Raw genomic sequence first — 20,153 nt, 5'->3', positions numbered from 1 at the left:
CTTCAGAGAAGACCTGATACCAACTTTCCTCAAACTATTCCATAAAATAGAAACAGAAGGAACACTACCTAATTCGTTCTATGAAGCCACAATTACTCTGATACCTAAACTATACAAGGAACCAGCCAAAAAAGAGAACATCAGACCAATATCACTTATGAATATCCATGCAAAAATACTCAATAAAATTCTTCCAAACTGAATCCAAGATCACATTAAAACTATCATTCACCACGATCAAATAGGCTTAATCCCAGGGATGCAAGGTTGGTTTAATATATGAAAATCCATTAATGTAATCCACTATATAAACAAACTCAAAGAAAAAAATCACATGATTATCTCCTTAGATGCAGAAAAAGCATTTGACAAAATACAACACCCCTTTATGTTAAAAGTATTGGAGAGATCAGGAATTCAAGGCCTATACCTAAACACAATAAAAGCAATTTACTGCAAACCAACAGCCAATATCAAATTAAATGGAGACATACTTGAAGCAATCCCACTGAAATCGGGGACAAGACAAGGATGCCCACTCTCCCCATATCTATTCAATATAGTACTTGAAGTGTTAGCTAGAACAATAAGACAACAGAAAGAAATCAAGGGGATACAATTTGGTAAAGAAGAAATAAAGGTACCATTATTTGCAGATGATATGATAGTATACATAAGCAACCCCAAAAATTCTACCAGAGAACTTCTCCAGCTGATAAACAATTTCAGCAAAAGTGGCCAGATATAAAATTAACTCAAATAAACCAGTAGCCTTCCTTTATACAAAGGATAAACAGGCTGAGAAAGAAATTAGGGAAACAACTTCCTTCAGAATAGCCACAAATACAATATCTTGGGGTAACTTCTTAATGGATTTTTCAAGAGTTTTATGAAGACAAATCTAGAGCTGTCATGACCCCAGGACTAGCTAAGCATCCCACCTCCCCTTGTGTCATGACCCCAGGGCTAGCTAAGTATCCTACCTCCCCTTCTTGTGTCTTTGCAGAATGTTACATCTATTTGAGCTTATCCCACCAAACTTTTAGTAAGCTGACATCTTTTCTGTTTCTGCCTGGAGTTGTTCTGGTTACTTGGGGTTTCTGTGCTTCCAAGCAAATTCTATTAACATTTTTTCTAGTTCTGTGAACAGTATTACTGACTTTTGATGGGGTTTGTGTGAACCTGTAGACTGTTTTCAGTCACATAGCCAGTCTTACAGTATTAATTCTGCCAATCAATGGCATGAGAATCTTTCAGTCTTCTGTCACCTTCAGATTTCTCTTTCATGAGTTAAAAGTTTTCATTGGTGAAGTCTTTCACATCTTTAGATTTATTTTGAAATATTTGTTGTACGCTATTGGGACTGGGATTCTTTTCTCAGAAAGTCAATTATTGACATCAATGAAGGTTACTGATTTTAGTATGTTGATTGTATATCTTGTCTTAGTTAATTTTCTATTACTGTATGGCAATAGACACTAGGACTAAAGGAACTTGTAGAAGGAAGAGTGTATTTCGGTTTTGTGTTTTTCAGAGGATTAGAGTCCACAATGGCTGAATAGAGGTGGCAGATGGCAGGAACAATAGCTGAGAGTTCACACCTTGAATATGTTTAACATTTGTCTGAAAGTGTTTATCAAGGTCTAATGATTTTGAATCTTTTAAATATTGGGGTCAGGTCATTTAAAAACAAGAATAATTTGGCTCTTTCCCTTTTCTATTTGTAATTCTTTTGTTTCTTTTTCTTTTCTTATTTTCTTATTGCTTTAGCTAAGAATTCAATATTTAATAAGATTGGAGAGAATGGGTACTTTGACTTATTCCCGATTTTAGAAGTAATGTTTCAAGTTTTCCCTGATTCATAAAATGTTGACTATAGCTTTGTTGTATAAGGTCTTTATTATGCGGAGATACATTCATTTCTTATTCAAGACTTTATCATAAATGATGTTGAACTTTGTCAAAGGCCTTTCCTACATTTATTGAGATGGTATATAATTTATGTTCATGGGTCTATTTGTATGCTGTATTACATTTATTGATGTGAGTGTATCTAAACACCCTTGCATTCCTGAAATGAAACCCACTTGATCATGGTGCATATATAGCCTTTTTAATGTGTTTTATTTACATCTATTTTTGTCAGGAAAATTGGCATATATCTTTATTTTTTCTGCTTTATACTTACTTGGTTTTAGTCTGGACAGCCTATGGGTGAAAATATGGTGTTGAAGTTACTCAGAGTTTTGGTCCTTTTAAGTCTATTAGTGTTTGTTTTATGAAATTGAGAATCCCAATGTTCATTGCATGAATATTTACAATTGTTATAGTTTCTTGAAGACTTGTTCTCTTCAATAAATAATGCCCTCAACCTCTCATTCCTAATTTTAGGTTCACATGTATTTCAGCAGTCAGGATAACTATGCCTAACTGTTTTCAACTCCTATTTGCTTGATACACTAAAATTGGCTCTAATATTGTAACTATCATTTCCTGTCAGTCTTTGCCAGTGACGTGTGTTTATTGACAACAGATAGTTGGATCTTCAAAAAAGAAAATCTACTCAGCCAATCTGCACCTTCTAGTGGGATATTTACGACTAACCACATCCAAGGTGTGTGTGTGTGTGTGTGTGTGTGTGTGTGTGTGTGTGTGTGTGTGTGTGTAATTCTGTGTTGATGTCAGAAGTCAATTCAAGGTATTGTTTTGAGACATGATATCTCACTGTGACCTGAGCCTTATTGAAATATATCATTCTGGATTTTAATATTTCTGCTGAGAGGCCTTGTTTTGTTTTGATATGGTTGCTTTTGTGATTGGCATTTTTCTTTTTTGGTTTTCAAAACAGGGTTTCTCTAGCTGTCCTGGAACTCACTCTGTAGACCAGGCTGGCCTTGAACTTAGAAATCCACTTGCCTCTGCCTCCCAAGTGTTGGGATTAAGGCATTTTTTCTACTACAGCATTTAATATTGTTTTTATTTATTAAGAAGTAATATGTCATGGAGAGATTCTTCTCTGTTTATAAGTGGTTGGGTTCTAAATGCCTCTTGTGTTTGCATATATATTTCTTTCCCCCAGATTGAGGGACTTTTCTTTCATTTTCATGTCGCTATTTTTATTTTATTTTATTTTTATTGAATATTTCCCTTATTTACATTTCAAATGTCATCCCCTTTCCTGGTTTCCCTCCCTCCCGAAAACACCCTATCATATCCCCTCTCCTCCTATGTTTATGAGGGTGTTCCTCCACCCACTCACCCACTCGCACCTTCTCGCCCTTGATTCCCCTACACTGGGGCATCTATCAAACTTTCATAGGACCAAGGACCTCTCCTTCCATTGGTGCATGACAAGGCCATCCTCTGATACATATGCAGCTGGAGCCATGTGTACTCCTTTGTTGCTGGCTTAGAGTTCTGGGTGGGGTCTGGTTGGTTGATATTGTTGTTCTTCCCATGGGATTGCAAACCCCTTCAACTCTTTCAGTCCAGGGAGTTTTCCATGTTTTCATTAAGAAGATTTCTTTGTCGTCAGTTTTCAGAGCAGGTGCTACTTCTACCTAATGGACCCTTATGCTTGCCCATTGGCGACATCCCAGTTGGTTTTATCTATTGATGATGCTTTCCATTGGCATTTTCACTTAACTCATTTTCTTCATTCTCAACAGTTTTGTAATTTTTAAAATTTTTACCTCCTTTTCTTTGCTAGTTTCCTAGTCCATGGTGCTGACTTCCATATCGACATTTCCAATCATCTCCTATATGTTGATGACTTTCTTCTCTGGGTCCAGAATTGATCTCCTTACTTTGTTCATCTGCTTGTTAATATCTTCTTTGACATCATTGATAGCTTTTAGAAGTAAACTTATGAATTCTTCACCTGATATTTTACCCGTGTTAGTATCCCTGGATATCTGAGAAACACTGAAAAAAATGAAGTGAGTTATTCTAAGTTCAGTGTGGGTTTCTGAAAATAATGGTATAAAATGAAATCACAAGTCTCTCAGTACATTTCCTACATGAGCAGTGTTTCATGACTTTACAAAGTTACAGAAATTCTTATTTTTAAGTTAGAGTATAGAATTTATTTTGGAATTTTATTATTATTATTATTATTATTATTATTATTATTATTATTATTATTATTATTATAGTGCTGAAGATCTAACCTGCTAGTAAGTGTTCTACACCCCAACCCAGCACAACTACTTAATTAATCAAAACTAATTTAATTAATAAAAAATGTAAAGTCCCTGAACAATGTCAATTTCTACTTATGTTACTCTTAGTTTCTTTTCTTAATTATGTCTTAGTTTCTTTTCCTGTCACTGTGATAAAGACACTCTGGCAAAAGCAGCTGAAGGTAGATTGGTATTATTTTATTGGTGGGACAGTCAATGGAATTAGGAACATAGGTCACATCATCTGCACAGTCTGCACAGAAGAAGAGAGCAATGAGTGCATACACGTTACCACGTTGCTCCCCTCCTCTCCACATTTACTCAGCAAAGGATGCCAGTCAGGAAGAGATGCTGCCAACAATAGGCTGGTCTTGCCACATTTGTTAACTTAGTAATCAAGAAATCCTGCCCCCCTTACGCCAGCGCATGTCCTGAGCCCATCTCCCAGATGTTTTTCAGTTTTATTAATGATCAACACTAACCATCACAGTTATACATAAGCATAATTGCTATTTTACATATGCACAAATATAAAGTTCTATTTCATACATGAAAACCCTTTTACAAAAACCAGTTTAAAATGAAATAAAACTGTCCCATTGGAGTATGTGAATGGCAAATTCTTCTAAAGGATTATTTAAAGGTTTGAAGCCAAATGTGAAGGCTAACATTAAGCTTGATAAAGGTTTAATAAAGTTGGAAGCAAGTGGTCCCTGTAACCCTGAATAAATACACTCTTCCTCCTACACCTCCCTTTCCTCCCACAAGGTTGCTTTTTTCTCTTCTGCCACTCACACACACACATACTTTGCTTAGGAAGCAACAAAAGCCAGTGGTTCCCAAACCTGGCTGGTGATTAGAATCACCCAGGGACTTTTAAAAACTACCACGGCCTGGGTCTCACCCCCAGAGATTTCAATTAAATTGGATTTAGAGCCACTATATTAAGCAATTCAACTCACCAGGCTAGAATTTTACACAAAACATTCAATTATGCAAAGTACATCTCTCTATAATACATCTGCTCCTCTCCTCTATCTCCCATCTTCCTTTTGGAGTCTGTAATTTGGGCAGACTTTTCACAGGCTTCACCTTTGCTCCAATTCCCATGAACTAATTGTGTAAACTTGAAGGAGTTACTTAATTTTGGTATTGCAATTTTCATCTGTGAAGCAAATAATAATCCCACCATATTTTGCAGAGCTGCTGTGAGTATCAAATTAAATTATACATGTGAGTAAAACACAAAGCAATTTACCAACACTAACTATTATGAGTCTTCCTGCTCAAGATCATCATATGGTGTTTGGATTACATCCACATGTGTTTTTATGTATTAAGATTGCTGCAATTTCCTGTTTTTCTTTCTCTTTTTAATGTGTGCTTATATAACTGAACTCTCAGCTCAATGAAGACAAATTAGGGGCAAGAGGCAAAATTTACATTTCTTCAATATATCTTACTTTTCTTGTATCTGAAGCCATTGTAAAAAATTAAGAAAACAGAAATATAATCTTCAATTTTAAAGTTCTCTTCTAATACAGGATGTTAATTAAGAGGTTCTGCTCTCTCACATGTAAACTATGACTTGTAGAATACATACCCAGAAGAATGTTTATTTAAAATTTTATCATATATATACAAATATTTTGCATATATACATATATATATATGCAACACACCTGTGCCTGGTGCCCATAGAAGTCAAAAAAGAGGGCTTCAAATCCCCTGGAACTGAAGTTACAGATGGTTATGAACCACTATGTGGGTACTTGGAATTGAACCAGAGTCCTCTGCAAGAGCAACAAGTTATGTTAATCACTGAGCCATCTCTCCAGCCCAGAACATTTTGACATAGTACTCTTTGATCTTTGCCACCAGCACTCTCACTTTGATGGTTCAGCCTACTGACTCTTGTCTCAGCATTTGAGGAGAGGAAAGTGTCAGGATCTAAAGCAGAAGTAACCAAATCTTCTTTATTTGAATTAATTTTTATCTTAATTTAAAATAGCTATGCACACTTATGGGCTGATGTAATAAGGTTCTAGGACATATTGGGTATATTTATCAGTTGAGGATAATTGGTGTATCTATCACATTAGACACATCATTTCTTTGTTTGGGGAATGTTCAAAGTTCTCTCTACTAGTGATTTTGATATAATCATTTAATTGTTACCAACCATAAAGAAGGCCATCATGCTGTATGTTAGAAATTATTCTTCATAGTTAATGCTAGAAGTTATTGTTCCTACTTAACTAGACTTTCTACACTCTAAGTACTCTTTGTCAATCACACATTCCCTCACATCTGTTTTCTAGTTCTTGGCAATCAATGTTTTGGCTTCCACACAGAAGTGAGGACAGGCCTGTTCTTTATCTGGCTTATTTCACTTAACATAATGTTCTCTGGTTCCACACATTTCATCATACACAACAGGATTTAATTCTTTTTAACTTCTTCCTTCTGTATAAGTATGTCCAGTTTCCTAGAATCATCTGTTGAAGAGGAGAGGCTTTAAATTTTTTTCAATACATGATCGATCCTACTATGGATGTTGTTGAAAATAAGTTATCTATAGAGATGAAGTCATCTTCTGATTCTCTATAGTGTTCCATTGATTTGTATGTCTGCTTTTTACACCATGCCATGGTGTTTTTGTTTCTACTACTTTATAGCATGTTTTGAAGTTAGGTTTTATAATGTCTGCAAATTTCTTTTTTTTTCTTACTATTTATGTGGCATTTAGAATCATTTGTGTTCTATACCAGTGTCAGTAGTATTTTTTCCATTTTTTGTAAAGAATGCAAGTGGTATTTTGACAGTAAAAACACATCAACACTGCAAGAATGTTAATATTAGTAAAGCAACATCTTCCAGTGATGGTATTTGGATGACATAAAATATGTCAACATCTTTGAACAAAGTGTGTGTGTGTGTGTGTGTGTGTGTGTGTATGTCACAACAATGTTATCATCCTTTTGAGATGTGTATAGATAACACTTTGGCTGTATTTAACAATATTAGTTCTTCCAGTTCATGAACATAGGATATCACTTGTGTGTGTGTGTGCATGTGTGTGTTGTCTTTATTTTCATTTATTTTTTATTTTTTTATTTTTATTGATTTAAGTTTTATTGCATTATGATGAGAAAGATATATGATTTCAATTTATCTGAATTTGTTAACATTTAAAAGCATATTTTAAGTAAATAGAATTAAATCACATTCTTGCTTCCCTTTTGTACCCCAACTGCTCCCAGAGACCCCCTTCAATACCTACAATACCTTTTTTGTCATTTTCTTTAAAATTTATAAAATATTATAACAATGAAAATTAGTATTATAAAAGTTGTTTGATATAAAACAACAATCAATTTAACAGGCTTATATGGATGCTTGTCTGTAGCAATACTGAAAATACATAGCTTTTTCTCAATATAAATTTTAAATAACCACAAACATATTGACTGTATGTTTTAAAATAATACATCACTAATATTTTTTAAAAATGAACATATATATAAAGTCTTTTTGTTTGTTTGTTTGTTTGTTTTGTATTTAGTAGAGCTTAAAATCTTGGCTCTTACTGTGATACAAGCCCAAAATAAGAACAATTTTTAGACATTGGATTTCACTGTAATAAGGCTGTCCTTCAATGACCCTCACATCACCAAAGGATTTTACCTCCATCATAGCTAAGCTGAGAGTTGACAGTTCTGCTGTGCCAAGGAATGAATTGTAGGCATGATTTTTGGATACAGACTTTCTGTTATGGTCAAAGCTATTTGACTTGAGTGAGTGAGTGACTTTTTTCTTAGCCCACAGAGAACAGCTTACATTCATTTAAGAAATGCTGTGTGTATTAAGATGTTCTAACCATAAAGTCATTCACCAACTGTTTCAATGAACAATGGTTCTGCTTGGAGGGTGGCACAGACATTAGGAGAGGGCAAGGATCTGGTTCATTAGCTGTGATGAAACATATTCATCTCAGAGAAAGAGTAACTTATAACTTCAAACTTGATACAATAGTTACAAACATCAAGCAAAGTATTCCATCTCTCTTTGTTGTTCTCTTACAAGCCACCTCCCAAGTTAATTGTCTTACATTTCTTTTGGCTTTATAGATACTTTTGAAATATGTAAGCTGTTCTGAAAAACATAGTATAGTGTAAAAACATAAAATAATCAATACTACTAAAAGAGAGGCTGAGATAGGAAAAGCAAGAATTCAAGACCATTATGTGGTACACAGCAAGACACTGTCACATACAAACAAGCAGAAAGTGCATAGGGATTGTTCAATATTGGACCTATTTCCCCAATTACAAGATTAGAGACACCATTGGATGACAGTCAATAAATTTCTAATTCCTCATATTTTTGGATTTCAATTGATTAGAATATGTTGGTGATATTAATTTTCATATTAAGATATTAAGAAAATGTAATTGTTACATCCTGTTGTTTTTGTTGAAAGAGGTGGAATTAGATTTGTGTGGGTTTGTTGAAAGATTACTCTCTTGCTTCTTCTAGGGTGTAGTTTTGCTCCTTATGTTGGTGTTTTCCATCTATTATCCTTTGTAGGGCTGGATTTGTAGAAAGATATTGTATAAATTTGATTTTATCATGGAATGTTTTGTTTTCTCCATCTATGGTAATTGAGAGTTTTGCTGGGTATAGTAGCCTGGGCTGGCATTTGTGTTCTTGTAGGGTCTGTATGACATCTGCCCAGGATCTTCTAGCTTTCATAGTCTCTGGTGAGAAGTCTGGTGTAATTCTGATAGGCCTGCCTTTATATGTTACTTGACCTTTTTCCTTTACTGCTTTTAAAATTCTTTCTTTGGTAAGTGCATTTGGTGTTTTTATTATTATGTGACAGGAGGAATTTCTTTTCTGGTCCAGTCTATTTGGAGTTCTGTAGGCTTCTTGTATGTTCATGGGCATCTCTTTCTTTAGGTTGGGGAAGCTTTCTTCTATAATTTTGTTGAAGATATTTGCTGGCCCATTACATTAGGAATCTTCACTCTCTTCTATACCTATTATCCTTAGGTTTGGTCTTCTCATTGTGTCCTTGATTTCCTGGATGTTTTGGGTTAGGAGCTTTTTGCTTTTCGCATTTTCTTTGACTGTTGTGTCAATGTTTTCTAAGGTATCTTCTGCCCCTGAGATTCTCCCTTCTATCTCTTGCATTCTGTTGGTGCTGCTTGCATCTACGACTCCTGATTTCTTTCCTAGGTTTCCTGTTTTCTATCTCCAGGGTTGTCTCTCTTTCTGATTTCTTTATTGTTTCTATTTCCACTTTTAGATTCTGGGTGGTTTTGTTCATTTCCTTCACCTGTTTGATTGTGTTTTGCTGTAGATTTTTAAGGGACTTTTGTGTTTCCTCTTTAAGCTGTTTACCTGTGCTCTCCTGTATTTCTTTGAGGGAGTTATTTATGTCTTTCTTAAAGTCCTGTATCTTCATAGGAAGTGATTTTAGATCTGAATCTTGCTTTTCCAGTGTAATGGTGTGTCCAGGACTTGCTATGGTGGGAGAATTAGGTTCTGAAGATGCCAAGTAACCTTGGTTTGTGTTGTTTATTTTCTTAAACTTGTGCCCCACCCCCCACCATCTGGTTATCTCTAGTGCTACCTGCCCTTGCTAAATCTGACTGGAACCTGTCCTTTCTGTGATCCTGGTTGTGTCAGAGTCAAGCTGTCTCTGTGACTCTGTGATTCTGGGATCCTGTGATCCTGGACTTGTTAGAGCGCCTGAGAGTGGAGCTTCCTCTGGGTGTTGTGGGACTGGTTGCAGAGTTTGCATTCAAGGTCTGCTCAGGGCACTGTCCCAGACAGACTGGAAGGAACCAGTGCCACTGGGCTGGTGTAGTTCCTGTGTGCCTTGGTCCTGCTTGTCCCAGTTACTCCCAGTGTTGGGATAGATGTTGTGTTCTCCTCATCTCTGATCCTGGGTGTGTTGGAGCACCTGTCAGTGGAGATTCCTCTGGGTGTTGTGGGACCAGAGTTTGCGCCTAAGGTCTGTCGTGTGTCCTCTTTAAATTCTTTCATTATTCTGCATTTTCATTGTAGAATTCATTTATTTCCTTGGTTAATTTATTAATAGAAAAACTTTATAGCCATTGACAATAGGATTGTCTTCTTAATTTCTCAGTGATTTTGTTCTTTAGTAGAACAGGGTTTCATCTGGGGATGTGGGTGTGCCTTTGTGGGGTGTCTGTGTCTTTGTGTTTGTTGTTTCTGTATCTGCAATCTTACTAAATCCATCTATCAAGTATAGTAATTTATAGCGAAGTCTTTGTGTTTTTCTATATATAAGTTCACGTTGTGTATAAAAAGATTATTTGAACACCTGTTTTTGCTGTTTGGGGTGTCTTATTTCTTCAGCCTTCATTACTGTTAAGGCTGAGACGTCCAATATATTGAATAAGAATGGTAAAAGTGAACATTTATCTCTTGTTCCTACTCTTAGAACAAATGATGTCAGCTTCTCACCATTAGACATCATATAATTTATTTGTTTGTCATATGTAGCTACTACTATGTCAAGGTACATCCTTAGATAGCTAATTTTCTAGTGATTTTCATGGTGGAATGTTAAATTTAATCATTTTTATTTATTGAAGTATTTGTTTTACCCCTAACTCTGGTGGCAGATTTTGTTATAGTTATTAATTTGTGTCCCTGGATTAAGTCCCACTTGATCATGACCTGGAGTCTTTTTTTGTTTGTTTGTTTTTTGTTTTTTGTTTTTTGTTTTTTCAAGACAGGGTTTCTCTGTATAGCTCTGGCTGTCCTGGAACTCAGACCAGGCTGGCCTCAAACTCAGAAATCCACCTGCCTCTGCCTCCCAAGTGCTGTGGGATTAAAGGCGTGCGCCACCACTGCCCATCCGAGTCTTTTTTTTATGCCATTTAATTTTTATTTGCTTCCATTTTATTGAGAACTTTTACATCTTGGTTCGTTCCTCAGGGATACTGGTCTATATATCGTTTTATTGTATCCTTGTATAATTATAGAATAGGTGTGACCTGGTTTTACAGAAAGAGATTGGAAAAGTTCCTTCCCTTTAAATTACAGTGTTGATCAGACTTTCAAATGCATGTGACCAAACACCCAAGCAAAGCAACTTAAAGGAAATGGTTAGTCTATCATGGCTGGGAAGGTTTGGTGGAGTGAAACTTCTTGGTGGTCAGTAAACATAAAATAGAGGAATACAAGAAAGGACCAAGGCATGATACATGCCCCTGTGATGGTTATTCCTAGTTGTCAACTTAGCAACATGTGAAATGAACTCCAATGCAGAAATGGGGTTGGGGGAGAAACAAGGGGACAACTGCAATCCATATATTGAGGCTGGACGACACAGGCTCCTGATTTGGTTCCTGATGTGGGATGACACATGCTCTTGAATCAGATCTTGAGGCATAGTAGCCACGAAAAGCTTAGGTCCAGGCATGCTTTAATCCTAGAAGACTGAGGCAAGCAGATCTCTGAGTTGAAGGCCATCCTGGGACAGAGCAAGTTCCAAATCCAGGCATGGTGGTACACACCTTTAGTCTGGGCCACACCTTCTGCTGGAGGCCTACATAAAGATGGTGGAAGAAGGAAGACTCATTCTTCTTTGCCTGCTTGCACTTACTTCAGCACATTTGTTGGAACCTACTTCTTCAGGATTCCAGCTTATACAGAAGACCAGCTGAAACAACTAGCCTTGTAGGACTGAGCAACTACTACAGTCTTGGACTTCCCATTCACAGCTGCCCGTTGTTGGGTTAGTTGGAAATTATTACAGTATATTCCCTTAGTTATATAGAAACATCCCATGAGTTCTGTGACCCTAGAGAACCCTAACTAATACATCCCAATGTATTCTACTTCCTCCAGAGGCTCCACCTCTCAATGACATCATCGCATAATGATGACTCATCATCACATAATGATGACTGATCATTTCATAATGATGACTCAGCATCGCCTAATGATGACTCATCATTGTGTAATAATGACTCATCATCGTGTAATGATGACTCCATCAATGGATTACTCTACTGAGTAGGTCGCGCCCTTAGGATCTAGTTGACTCTAGAAATACTCCACAGATACTCCAGCACACGCTTTCCAACCAAGCTGACAAGTAAAGCCATGCAAGCACTATGGGACAGTTTTAAGTGAACCAGCATGAGTTATTTTCTAATCAATGTCTGGTAAAGTTCAGCTTTGAAACCACCCACCTCTATGCTTTTCTCTGTTGGAGACTTTTTATTACTAGCTCTATATCATTGCTAGTAGGCAGTTTAGCTTTTCTACATCCTCATGGTCCTGTAGGTCAGATGTATTCATAAATGGATTCATTACCCTAAGTTTTCCAACATGGGAATGGTGTGCAGTTTCTCCTGAGGTAGAATTGAGGTAGAAAAGACTAGACACCGCCTTATTGATTTGCTTAAAGCACTGCTTGCACTGACTATATGCCAAGTGGGATTTCACTTCCTACCTGAAACAGAATAACCTGGAGAAAGAGCTGAGACTTTGGGCTGTTGCCATTATCAACCCTCTGACAGCCACATATGCTTCTATAAAATCTTGCTTGCTTGCCCACCACACCTTGTAGTTTTAAAATATAAAGTGAGAGTACAGACTGAAACCAGGATCAAGGCCTTTCAGGAGCTAGCTGGCTTTGGCCCACCAATGACATCTCTCTTCCACTCTCATTGCTTCCCAGGAAGTTTCCCTCATGGCTCCTAACAGTTCACTAATGATCTTTTTCTTCTGTGACATCAATGTACTGTGTGCTTTTTCATCTCTGATTTTGTTTATTTAGGTCTTCTCTCTTTTTATCTGTGTTAATCTAAAAATATGTATTGGCTCTGGGTGTATCTGGTTACAGATGCAGGGCAACTAACACTCTCTATGGGTTGTGTGAGGATCATGTCACTCATGAGCCCACCTGGTACATGAGTTAAGGCTTGTTTGGTGTCTGGCTGAGGTGTTAGTATCTGAGAATTGCCTGGGGCTCAGGCTACAGTAATAAACCAAGGTGAAACACCTTACATTGTCTGCATGAAGCACAGCTGACTTTTTACGGTTTCTTGGGTAAGAGAGACTCACCTGCCCCAGGTGATCTTCCCAGGGCTGAGGGCAAGTGGGAGGAATTTCTGAGTTTCTAGGAGCCTTGGGATGACACAAGGAGCTGCTTACTTCATCTGCTTCCTTGTACTTCTTTGGCCTGAGTTGCTCAGAGAAAGCTGCCCAGCTATGTTCTGGAGCTGAGGGACACATGCTCCGGGCCACCTTGCTGCTTCTTGAGGCCAAGGATAGTGTTTTGGTGTCTTGGGCACTAAGAAGGTAATGGAGGCCAACTGGCTGTTTTCGGGGAGTCTCTGCAGTTCAGTAATGCAAGGCAAATTACTTAGGTACTTTCCAGACCTGGGAGGGAGGGTGAAGCTTCCTGGATGCCTCACATATCAGGTCAGTTGAGCTGCTAGAAAGCTGCCCAGTTACTTTGCAGGACCCTGAGTAGGATGGTTTGAGGAAAGGTGCAATGTGGGCTGCTTATTCTCTGGGGTGTTATAATACTCTGATAACCAGGCTGTCTTCACACTGGGACTAGGGCCTACGAGCCCCTCAGGATTTTCCAAGAGCAAATGTTTGGGTGTCTGAGGAAGGAGGGAGAGACTGGCCTCTTGACAAAGGTTGACCTCAGGGGACAGAATAAAAGATGCTTTATGATAAGCTCCTTCTCTATAAGGCCCCTGTTTTTCCATGTACTGTAGCATCTCTGCCACATTTCAGCAGCACACTGCTTCAAATTCTTCTGTGAAGTATGATCCACACCCTGCCTCCCCCAACCTCCCCCCAACCTCCACCCTCCCCCCCATCCCGCTCCCGCCAGCCTGTTCTTTTCTGTTGTGGAGAAAAGCACTCCAGATACCTGTGGTCAGGCACCTTGCTAATGTCAAGGTGTTACTTGGTTGTTACTATGTTTTCTAAAAGTCTAATCCCAGAGTGGGCAAAAGGATCTGGAGCATGGATAAAATAATTGTCTCCTGAGAGGCTCTGCCGGAGCCTGACCAATACAGATGTGGATGCTTGCAGCCAACCATCGAATTGGAGGAGTTAAGGGAAGGACTGAAGGAGCTGAAGGGATTTGCAACACCATAGAGGAAAAAAACCAACTATATCAACCAACTAGACCCCCCAGAGTTCCCAAGGACTAAACCACCAACCAAAGAGTTCGAATGGAGGGACCCATGGCTCCAGCTGCATACGTAACAGAGGATAGCCTTATCTGGCATCAATGGGAAGGGAGGCCCTTGGTCCTGTGAAGGCTTGATGCCCCAGTATAGGGGAACGCTAGGATGGTGAGGCAAGAGTGGGTAGGTGGGTGAGGGAGCACCCTCATAGATGCAGGGAGAAGAGGGGATGAAATTGGGGGTTGGCAGAGGAGAAACCAGGAAGGAGGATGACATTTGAAATGCAAATAAATAAAATAACCAACAAAAAAAGTCTGTCCAGAAACCACAGAGGACATGGAATTTTCCCATCTCTAGGCAAGAAAAACAATTTGTGTAGGTTTAGAAAAGTGGTGAACAGAGAGAAGATGGTGCTGTGAGCTGGGTAAGACACCAAAGAGAGGCTGTGGGGCAGCTGCTAGGCTGAGGAGCAAGCTTGAACAACTCCCAGCAGTGCAAACAAAACTGGGGAAACATAGATGGCCCTGGGCCCTGAGGAAGCTTTCCTGCTGGGATGGAGATATTCTCCATGGCAACATGTGAACACATGAACAAAGAAGGCATTCCCCTGTGATTCTCCAGGCCTTGCCACTGTATACAATTCTGAAGCCATTCACAACTTCCACCATTTAAGAAGCAGAAGCTCATAAAGACTGAGATCAGTGTGTCTTAATGGCTCAGGAACCACTGAAAATAAAATTGTTTAAGGAATCAATAAACATTCTATTTCTTGTATACTTGGGAATGCAGGTACACACACACACACATATATGTATATATAGTATTTATATTATATATATACATTGTACATATATTGTGTATATATATTTTGTGTGTGTATATATATATATATTATATTTCACATCCCACAACTCATGCTATTTTCTTCTAGCAATTAAATTATATTTTCTTCTCTTCTCTAGAAAGAAACATGCCCAGAAATCACCTTGGCGCTCCTCTTAGTAACCGTGCTAACCAGAGGGTCCTAGTATTAGATATAAAGAAAATGCCACTCTTAGAGATATCAAAGGGGCAAAACAACCTTGCCATGAAGAGAGCACATACACATGCCTTGTTCATAGATGTCAAAACACTCTGTGTGTCAACCAAATAACATATTGCTGAAGGCTGATATACAAATGTTAACAGTCTTACATTGTCAGTAGGGTTTTCCTTTTTTTTTTTTTTTCTGGTACAAGGGTTGATGTACAGTTTTATGGTACATTAAGAATTATAAAACTAATGGTATCTTATTAACAATGACAAAGTGACATGATGAGAGCGCTGGCTAGTAATCTTCACAGCAAGGCACGGCTGGGATGTTTTCAATGACTCTTAAAAAGAAAGCAATCCGGAGCTCCTCATGTGTAGCCTGGAGCATACACCCTCCGGGAAACATGAGCTTTTAATTCCCGTGAGAAGGAAGATAAAAATTGTCAAATAAACGAGGACAGCCACTGAAAAAGAAAGCTGCTTGGAGCAGATAATTGCCTCTTATTCGTCATCCCATCCTTCCTTCTTTGCCCTTCTTCCTGTCAGCGATGCAGCTGAGATGTCTATTAATAGATGCTGATCAGTGACACAAGAGCAGCTGTCTTGCAACATTGGGGACAAAGCTACCTGGTAAAAAGTCGAGTTAGATGATGGAAGAGGCTTGAGTTCTTGATGAATCTCAAGAGCATTATTTCTAGGGTCTGCCCACCTTTTCCTTGGGAGAGAGATAATCCATCTTAAGTCCCAGTGATTAAGATTTTTGAAACTGAATTCCTTCCCAGTCAAACATAAGAACAGAGCTATGATTACCTAATATTTTATCCACAGTATACTTGCAAGTAGATCATTGTTAGCGATGGTGGAGATAAAGGCTCTTGCTGGAAGGTTCTTTTGGTAATTATGAAAACTTTTGGCCAAGCCCTTATCAGATCGGGTCGTATCATCCCTGCCTGCCTTTGAGATGAGGGTTTTGAATAACTCATGCCAGGACTTGTGATGGGATCCATCAGGGGCTTGCCTTTGCTTTATACCTGAACTATAAAGATGATCTCTCCATGGGCACTATCTGTAGACATCTTCTCAAGGCTCGATTATAGGAGCATGAAGTAATATATGACAATGTATATACCTCTGTAATCAGTCACATAGAGAGCGAAAGGGGACATTTAATGAGAAAGCCAGTAATTGCCAGTGCTACCTTGCCCACCCTCACTTCAAAAGTTATTGATTTGCATGTCCCTATTTTCCAAGAATGGTGAACATTTCTCTTTTTTTGAGATATTTCTTAGCCATTTCCTTTCAAAAATGTTCCATTCAGGTTCCTGGCCCAGTTTTTGAATGGGTCCTGTGTTTTTTGTTTGTTTGTTTGTTTTGAGTTCCTTGTAAATTCTGGATCTCAATCCTCTGTTAGATATATAGCAGGCAAAGATTTTCCTGTATTGTAGGCTGATTCTCTCTCTCTGTCTCTGCCCCTTTCTCCCTCCCTTTCTTCCCCCACCCCCTGAGTACGCCTGGCTGTCCTGGAACTCACACTGTAGACCAGACTGGCCTTGAACTCAGATTCTCCTGCCTCTGCCTCCTGAGCGCTGGGATTGAAGGTGTGCACCACCATCACCTGGCCAGGTTGAATGCTTCTTTATTTGTGCAGAGGCTTCTCAGTTTCATGAGTTCCCACTGCTGTGTTGTTGGCCTTCACTCTCAGGAGAACTGAGTTCCATTGAGGAAGTCCTTTCTTACACCTGTATCAGGCACGACACTGCCATGTTTTCTTCCAATAGCTTCAGGTTCCACATTCAAGCGTTTGATCCCTGTGAAATTAGTTTTTGTGCAAGGTTCAATTTCATTCTTCTTTCATGTGGACATCCAGTTTCCCCAGCACCATTTGTTAAAGGAGCTTTCTTTTCTCCAGCTAATGGTTTTCAGTATCTTTGTCAAAAATGAAGTGGGTAAAGTTACTTACACTCATGTTTGGGTCTTAATCATTGGTCTGCATGCCTCTGTTTGTGCCATACTATATTATTTTTATCACTATGGCTCTGTAATTAGAATCCCTCCAGTATTGTTCTTTTGTTGTTGTTGTTTTGTATTGCTTTAGGACTATTTGTATATACAGGGTCTTTTGTGGATTCATGTGAATTTTACGATAATATTTTCTATTTCTATGAAGCATGAGATGGGAATTTTGGTTGACATTGTAGTGAATCTGTAAATAGCTTTTGGTAAAATGGTTATTTTCACGATGTTTACCCAACCAATGTGTGAGCATGGGATCTCTTTTCATTTTCTAAGCTGTTTCTCTACCTCTTTTTTCAGAAGTTTAACATTTTTATTGTAGAGGTCCTTTACTTCCTTAATGAGGTTAATTTCTATTTTTTTTTTGAGTCTGTTATGAATGGAAGTCTGTCTATGATCTCCTTCTCTGTATATTTGCTGTTGATGTGTAGGAAATCTGTTGATTTGTGCAGGTGGTTTCTGCATTCTGCCATGTTTATGAATTTATCATTTCTAGAAGTGTTTTGGTAGAATTTTTGCAATCTTTCATCTCATCTGCAAATCGGGAGAGTTTCTCTTATATGTATCCTTTTAATTTCCTTCTCATGACGTATTGCTCTAGCTAATACCCCAGCACAATATTTGGGGAAATCCCTTTTCTTTCCCAACTCAGGGGGAATTGCTTCGATCTTTTCCCCGTTCTAAGTTTTAGAATGATGTTTACTGTGAGTTTCTTGTAAAGAGAAGTGTACTCCTTTCATTGTGTATATATGTGGGTTTCTTTTTAATTTTAATTTTTTAAATTCACTTTGCATCCTCATCATAACCCTCTTCCCTCCTCTTCTCAGTCCCATCCTGACAAAAACCCTTCTCCCATTGACATTTCCCCTTCTCCTCATGGGGAGAACCCCTTACATACATACCACCCTACCCTGGGACACTTAGTCTGAGCAGGACTAAGCACATCCTCTCCCACTGAGGCCCAACCAAGTAGGGGGAAGGGACCAAATAGCAGGGAACAGAGACTGAGACAGTCTCTGCCCACCACCCTCTTGTTAGGAGTCCCATATGTGGGTTTCTTTTATTGTGTTGAGATTTGTTCTTTCTAGCCCTATATTTTTAAGAGTTTTATCATGAAAACATGTTCAGTTTTGTCAAAGGCTTTTTATGCATCTATTCAGATGATCATATATAGTGTTTTGATCCCTAAGTCTATTTATGACATTTATTCCATTTATTGACTTGTGTATGTTGAACCATGCCTGCATTTCATGGATAAAGCCAACTTGGTCATGTGGCATATAATTGTTTTTATCTATATTCTGCTTGCAAATATTTTATTGAGTATTTTTGAGTCTATGTTCATCAGGGATATTGGCCTGTAGTTTTATTTCTTGTTTTTGTGTCTTTACCTGGTTTTAGTATTAGAGTGAAAATAGCTTTGTAGAAGAAGTTTGGGAATGTTCTTTCTATTTATATTTTTTGAATTGTTTAAGAAATATTGACTGTAGGTCTTTTTTGAATGTCTGGAATAATTCTGCTATAAAGCCATCTAGCCCTGGAATTCTTTTTTAAGCTGGAGGGCTTTTTATTACTATTTTAATCTCATTTTATTTGGATCTGTTTATATCTTTTTAACCTTTCTCAGGTTAGTTTTGATGGTTTAGTTGAATCCAAAAATTTATTCTTTTTTGCTTGTTTATTTAGGTTTTTCAACTTTAGAGAAACTGGTACTTTTAAAAAAAGAATCCCCTAATGATATTCTGAACTTCCTTGGTATCTGTTGTAACATTTCCTTGTTCATTTTGGATTTTGTTTCCTTGGGTCCTCTCTTTTCTTTGTTTTGGTTAATTGGGCAAGAGTCTGTCAATCTTGTTCATCTTTTTGAAAAACCAGCTCTTAGGTTGGTTGATTCTTTGTGTTATTTTCTTTGTTTCTATTTCATTGATTTCTGCTCCAATTTTTATAATTTCTTGGTATCAACTGGGTTTGAATTTGGTTTGTCCTTGATTTTCCAAATGTTAAGCTGCATCATGAAGCCATTTATCTGTGCTCTTTCAGATTTTTAAACTTGCTCTCATAGGACTTCTTTCAATGTGCCCCAGAGGTTTTGTTGTGTTGTTTTTTCATTTTTATTTAGTTCCAGAAAATTCTTTTGTTTCTTTCTTGATTTTTTTCCTTGACCCATTCTTCATTCAATAATGAACTGTTTAATCTATTCACTAGAACATTATGTAATGTAATTTTAAATTTCATTGCATTGTGTCAGATAGGGTACAGGAGTGATTTCAATTTTTTTCTTTTTGGTTAATTTGTAAAGATTTGTTTTGTGGATTTTCTATTTTTAGAAAATAGAATGTGTACCCTTTACTGTTTAGATTGTATGTGCTGTAGGTATTTAAGTTTGTTGATATATGATGTCAATTAATTGTAGTGTTTCTCTGTTTAATTTTTCTCCAAACGACTTGTCTATTAGAGAAAGTGGTTTATTGAAATCTCCCACCATGGACAGTTTGATGTTAATCAATGTCTTTAAATTCTATAGTACATTTTTAATGAAATTGGGTGCTCCAGAGTTTGGTGCATATATGTTTAGGATCATGGTGTGTTCTTGTTAGTCCTTCCTCTGATTAAGATGAAATGTCCTTTAATCTCTTTTGAGTAGTATTAGTTCGAAGTCTATTTTGTCTGATATTAGAATAATGATGCCTGCTTGCTTCCTGGTCCCATGTACTCGGAGTACTTTTTC

This window comes from Mastomys coucha, unplaced genomic scaffold, assembly GCF_008632895.1.
Source record: "Mastomys coucha isolate ucsf_1 unplaced genomic scaffold, UCSF_Mcou_1 pScaffold7, whole genome shotgun sequence".
In the NCBI taxonomy this organism is placed as follows: Eukaryota; Metazoa; Chordata; class Mammalia; order Rodentia; family Muridae; genus Mastomys; species Mastomys coucha.
This window is presented reverse-complemented; position numbering follows the sequence as displayed.